Genomic DNA, 6826 nt, shown 5'->3' with positions numbered 1-6826 from the left:
CTTTGCTGCTTACATTGATCTTGGGTCTCTGGTGGTCTTTTGGGGGTCCCGAATTCGAGCATAACAAGGGGATATCCAACAGGTAGTCAAGTCTATACTAACCCTCCAGAATCAACTGGACTCTTTAGCCTCTGTGGTCCTACAAAACCGCTGTGGACTGGACCTATTAACAGCAGAGAGAGGTGGACTCTGTCTGTACCTATAGGAGGAGTGTCGTTTTTCTGTCAACCAGTCAGGGGTAGTGAAGGACAAGATCAAACAACTACAAGAACAGCTAGAAAAGAGGAGACAGCAATGAGGCCAACAGGCTCCATGGGGAATGTTCAGTCAAGTGTGGCCTTGGTCCTCCCCCTCGCAGGATCCCTGATAGTCCTCTTTATGTTTCTCCTAATAGGACCATGTCTGTTAATTTGCCCACAGAAGTTCCTGCAAGATCAGATACACAAATTCACAAATCAGACAGTCAATCAACCACTTATTTAAGACACTACCAGCCCCTGATGCCCAAGATGGAGACCTACGACTCATGACCAACTCCTCTGGTTCCAGAGACTCTGCCCCCATCTAAAACCCTCCCTGACCCCTTTTACAGGAATGAGATTCTTCACCCCTAACCAGCAAAAAGAAGCTACAGGAGAAAGTTTATCATCCCTACCCTAGGTATCTATAAAAACAAAAAGGGAGGAATATTGGCATCAGATCAACATTGGTGTTAGATCTGCCATTTTAGGTTGGGAGCCATTTTTATCTAGAGACTGCTAGGTTTGGATTTAGGAGTCATTTTATCTACAGATCCTGAGGCAATGCTGCTTATCCTCGCCTAAGAACACTGCCTGCTAGAGGGTCTACCCAACCCAGCCCATGACATAATCCCTAAGCATGGTTGTGAAATTCCTCTTTCAGGCTATAGAGCTGTCTGTGAGTGCCCACAGGCTGCTGCTCTCCTCGGAGGGACAGCCTTGTTAGTTGGCTCCATGCTCTGATAATAAATCTCTCCTGTGGTGTGGTCTTTGAACTTTGCATGGACTCTGCAAGTGTCCTTCAATCCTCTTTTTTTTTTGGTACTGCTGGGGATTGAACCCAGGACCTTGTGCATGTGAGACAAGCACTCTACCAACTGAGCTATATCCCCACACCTATTTTTGTTGTTGTTGTTTGTTTGTTTGTTTTTAGAGACAGAGTTTCACTGGGTTGCTTAGTACCTCGCTTTTGCTGAGGCTAGCTTTGAACTCACAATCCTCCTGTCTCAGCCTCCCAAGCCTCTGGGATTATAGGAGTTCACCATTGTGCTGGACTCAATCTTTTTAATTTCTATAATCAACAAAGTCTCCAAAAAATTGAGTGACATAAATATGCTAATTCCCTTTTGTTTCCTTTTTCCTGACTGTACTGAGGCTGGAATCCAGAGTTTCCCTGCCTACTGGGCAAGCACTGAGCTGCAGTCCAGCTGCTTTGTTTTAAGCAATTCCACCCTAGGGCAACCCTGTGACACACCCCTGCAATGCGGTGGACTGAGAGGCTGCGACAAGAGAATCCATTCAAGGCCAGCCTTGGCAATTTAGTAAGACTGGACAAGTCACTCAGTGGTAAAGCACCCTTGGATTTAATTCCCAATACAAAATTAATATAATAATTCTGCCTTAGAAATTAGAAGATGACTTTCTGGTAATTACTAATTCAAATGCCCTTGGGGTAATTAAAATTTCCACCTCCAGGCCAATCCCAGCAATTCTGTGCAAGGGGGTGGAGGCCACCTGCCCCTGCCCACCACCACCACCACCATGGTTGGCCAGGACTGGGGGCTGCCTTGCCAGGGGCTGCAAGAGCCAGAGGGCTTCCCACTGTACATCTGGTTGGAGGGAGGGAGATTGAACCAAGGGGATTTTACCACTACATTTCATTTTATTTTTTATTTTGAGAATGGGTCTGGCAAAGTTGCTGAGGGTCTCATTAAATGGCTGAGGCTGGCCTGGGATTGTGCTCCTTCCTGTAGCAGTGGTCCACTTTATGCTGTGAATACAACCCTTGCTGCTCTGCCATTGTGACTTATTTTTTTAAGAAGGTGTTTCTTTCTCTTCCTCTCTCCCAGCCCCTTCCTATTCTCTCCCCTCCCTAATCTGCAGGTTTGGGGAAAGAGGTTTACTTTCTTCCCATCCTACCAGTGTTATCCATCCTTGAGCACTCACCCACCACAGGAACAAAGAGATTCAGACTTGCTGATGCAAAAGTTCCCAGAAATTACTATCTCTCAAATTAACAAATGAATTACCACTTCAAACACGGAACATCAGGAATGTATCCTTTGAATCATCTCTTTTTTTTTTTAATGTTTTTTTTTTTCTATATTTATTTTTTAGTTCTTGGCGGACACAACATCTTTGTTGGTATGTGGTGCTGAGGATCGAACCCGGGCCGCAGGCATGACAGGAGAGCATGCTACCGCTTGAGCCACATCCCCAGCCCATGAATCATCTCTTTAAAAAAAAAAAAAAAACTTGTTTGAGGCTGGAGAAATCTATATGGGACTCTTTCGTGTCATTGCTTTAAAAAGAAAGTGGGGGAAAGAAAATCATTGTACCCCCATCAAAATGTACAACTTTATGTTTGCATTATCAGTTTGAAATAAATTTATTTAATTTTTTTAAAAAGCCCCCAATTTCCCCTGATGGGCAGAATCACAGCCTCCAGGACAGGAGTCCCTTGTGCTTCTCCTTTGTTAGGAGAGCAATAAAAAGTTGTCCTTATTCTCAAAACCATGTCCTCTTTATCAGATGGGCATTGGGGATGAGGACCAAGCTTTTGGTAAAAATCCCCAGCTTCAGCCTCCCCAGGATTGGGAATACAGGCCTTTAATTAATTAACTTATTTTTTAAAGACATGGTTTTTCTAATTTGCTCAGGCTGGCCTCTGAGATTCTTCTGCCTCAGTATCTCCAGTGGCTGGTCACTAGGCAGAAGCAGCAAATTTTAAAAATTAAAATTAAAAAATTTAAACAAATTATTCCAGGGAGAATTGTCTATTTAAAAGGAAAGATGGGGGAGCTCCCAGAAGGAGGAGAAAGAGTTTATTCAGCCAAGATGGAGATGGTCAGCTGGAGGGGATTCTACCCAGTTAGAATTAGCACACCCACAGGGCACAGAGGGTCCCGGTTCTCCTAGACATAAAAGAAAGAGGGAGTTAAAGCTGAGTGGATGCTGTTCCACACTGAGTGAGGCCCACAGCTTAGATGGACACTCCAGCCGATGTTATGCCAGACTCGTGGGACCCCAATAGACCTCCAGGAGCCGAATCCGATGCAATCACACAAGAGTCTTTATTGCAAGCTCGAGCCTGGACTCACAACCATTTCCGATGCAGTGGTCCCAGGGAATGAGTCCTGGTCCTTTGTTCAGTGAGATTTTATAGGTTTTGGGGGGATACTCTATGTGTCACAACATCACACAGCAAATCATTCCATATTGCGGGAATATCAAACAACTCTTAACATTGATTAGCACATTCACTGGCGGGAACAAGTTGGGTAGGGGTGATTGGTTAGTACAATAGAGGGATTCCTTTGAACTGATTGGTTTAAGCCATGAGGGGTATACTACATGGTTTCCCAACATGTTATCAACCACCATAAACTACTTGGGGGTCATTTGGCAATCCAGGTATTTTCCCTGTCTCATGCTGATTTGAGGTTGCTAGGGGATTGCTATGGGTCCCCACCTAGCCTGACTGAGTCAGGGACACCTGCTACAGCAGATCTCTCCTGTTATTTGTAGATAAACAACTTAGCAGGGTGGGAATGTGCCTAGGAGTGCTCTGTGGGTCTTTCCAAGGACAAAAGTCATGTTCCTTCCTTAGACAGGCTTTGCTCTGAGGTAGAGGCTGGTTTTTCAGTCCCAGGCCTGCCAGGGGCCTCAGCCATGCCAGTCACCCTTGGGTTTTTCTACAGATCTGACACATCCAGAGAGACAAAAATAAATAAATAAATAAATAAAGGGACAGAAGATGTCAATATTAGGACAGCTGCCATTATTAAAACTGTTAACAGTTATAATATTTTTGCTAAAAGCAATGATCTCTGGAGCCTGCGGGAGTCCTATGTGTAACACGACACAGGATAAAGCTCGATACCTCTGCCTCCTTTGTACTTGTCCCCTTCATTCCCCTGCTCAGCTCTGCAAAGGACATATGACTCATTTAAGGAGTGTTCATTCAGAAACTAGTACTACGAGGTTTATTGGTCCTAAATGTACCTAAACTACCCTGTCCCCCTGAAGTCAGAATCAGACAAGCAGTTGGTATAGAGAGGAAAATTTGAGTCAGGTCAGATCAAGGAGGCCAATTTTGAGTGAGTCTGGGAAGTTGGAGGCTGTCCAGAGGGACTGAAATGTTGATTCCTTCAGAGCCCTTCCTCCACCCTTATCAAGAACCTGTCCCTGCTCCAACCTGTTGCCAAGGTAACCAGTCCCAGGAATTGCCCCTCCCTACAGGGAGCTATAAGGTTGTTAATGTGTCCTGGGCTGCACTATCCCGCCCTTCCCTCTTCAGCTCACCTGTGTCCCACCTTTGGGCCATCCCACCCCTAGTCACATGTGCAGGAAGGAGAAAGATAAGGGGAAGAGGCAGGAGAACTGAGGAAGTCTAGGGCATATAAAAAGGGCAGAACACCTGCTTCTGGGGATCCAGGATACCAGCGATGGCCCCCTTCTCCCTCCTGGGAGAAGTCTAGGTTACCCCTTTTTAGATAAACCCTGCTTTATGTTTGCCTTGGCTGCTTCTCTAATGTTCAGTCTTCAACATGTGGGGAAGCAGGACCTGTCAACAGTAACTGGCCGTATCACTCCTTCAAGACTGAGGCCAGATTTGCAGGACATTCCAGCATCCTGTTTCAGACCCACTTCTCAGAACCAGAACTGAGCGCTCCACAGAGCTCCTGTCCCTGCCCCAGGCCACCATGTACCTCAACCTAAGGCTCCCATCAGCATCCCAAGGTGGGGCTGAGATACTGAGTCTTCCCAGTAAGGCCAAGCTGATTAAAGTTCTGTAACTGCTTTTCTATTTTGCTCACTCCCAAGTCCCTTAAGACCACCCATAAAGAAACATGCATACTCTACCAGAGTACTGCCTTTTGTAGCCATTGTACCCTGGGACCTCCAGGTAAAGGAACCTGGTTGACTTAACTAGCTGCAGACCCTTCCTAAGTCATTTTGTCTCTGGGACTATAGGCGTGCACACCATGCCTGGCTTTCTTGTAATTTTTTAAGAATATTGATTTTTTTAGTTATAGATGGACACATTATCTTTATTTTATCTTTTTATATGGTGCTGAGGATTGAACCCAGTGCCTCACACATGCTAGGCAAGCACTCTACCTCTGAGCCACAACCCCAGCCCCCTTTCTTGTTATTTTTCAATGTGAGACAGGATCTCATAATTTGTTTATTGTCTCGCTAAGTTGCCTCAAACTTTTGATCCTATTGCCTCACCTCCCAAGTAGCTGGGATTACAGACATGTTTCTTCATACCTGGCTGCAAGGGTTAGTTTCTTAGGGCTGCATAACAAATTGCCAGAAACCATGAAGTGTAGACAGTAATAATTTACTTTCTCAGGGTTCTGGTATTTGAACCAAGGTATTTGCAGGACTGTAAGGTTGGCCTTAGTCTAAGCAACTCTATTTTAAAATAAACCTGAAGTCTTACCAGGCAAGCCCACAGGGCCCTCCAATATGTCATTAGGCATAGCCTAATAAAACAAGTCACTTTCCACAACCCTGATAAGAGTCAGTGAACTCACTTGATATAAACATGTCATTTGCCTTATCCCTGATAAGAGCTAGAAGGGTAATATCACGGTGGAATCCACCAGACCATATGTCCTCTCTAAGATGTAAGATGTCACTAACAAAACTGGTAACAGCTGATAGGGGCCAAAAGGGATGCAGAAGCCCTCAAATTCTATATAAATAATATAGCAAAAGGACAGACATTCAGCCAGTGGGCACTGATGCACACAAGCCTGAGAGCCTGATGAGGACCTGGACTGACACCCAGCTCTTCTCATCATCTGCCTGATCCTCTGCATCCTTCTCACTGCTCTCCAACTCTACAGCAGCCTCCTGACCCTGGTGAGAAAGTTAACTTCTCCTTACAACCATCTCCTCAGCCAGCTGTCAACTCCACCCCAGGAGAAGAGTCATGGGTTCCTGACCTGGTCACTGTGGTCTGAGTGAATGTAGATCTGCTGGACTTGAGACCCGAGACTTAAGACTTAAGTTTAGCATGAAGAGGGAATATCTGTAATAGGTCTGTCATGATTGTGTTTACAGTGCTTAGAGTTAACTTAGAATGTTGTGTTTAGTGCTTTTATCAGTCTGAATTATCGTATTTGCAATGCCTAGCATTAAGCATTGTCATTTCTTGATTAAGAACCTATAGAGTGAAATTGTATTGAGTGAGTTGAGTGAATAAAGCATTGAAAAGAGCATTAGCAGTGGACATTCTTTATTTCTCACCTTGACTAAATATGTCACACCTTTGCCCATCATGACAAGAACCATACTCCCTCTGAAGCCTGTAGGGAAGAGTCCTCTGTTGCCTTCTCCAGCTTTTAGAGACTGTCAGCCACCCATCCCCCAACCTCACCCCCTTTCAGCAGGAAGTAGCTTGGAGACTTTGTTGCCCACTTTCCATAGAAATAGAATGTAGAAATTGATATTGAGGAATAGTAACAGGGGTTCACTTGATGGTTTGACTATATCCCTTGTGGCTTTGAAATTTGCATGTTTTTTTTTTCTTTTTCCCAATCTTCTATTCCCTATACTCCCTGATCTTCATT

At 44.8% G+C, this 6826-nt stretch overlaps 1 non-coding gene across 1 annotated transcript; it reads right to left on the bottom strand.

Annotated features, from left to right (window-relative positions):
- Positions 1 to 5052: 5052 nt before the first annotated feature.
- Positions 5053 to 5181, bottom strand: LOC124095278 (small nucleolar RNA SNORA70). The gene has a single exon (XR_006852446.1). It is a non-coding gene; the product is annotated as a small nucleolar RNA SNORA70 (small nucleolar RNA).
- Between the last annotated feature and the right edge of the window lie 1645 nt (positions 5182 to 6826).

This window comes from Marmota monax, unplaced genomic scaffold, assembly GCF_021218885.2.
Source record: "Marmota monax isolate L192 unplaced genomic scaffold, Marmota_monax_Labrador192_F-V1.1 WCK01_AAM20220418_F8-fsc00327, whole genome shotgun sequence".
Classification (NCBI taxonomy): domain Eukaryota; kingdom Metazoa; phylum Chordata; class Mammalia; order Rodentia; family Sciuridae; genus Marmota; species Marmota monax.
This window is presented reverse-complemented; position numbering and strand designations above follow the sequence as displayed.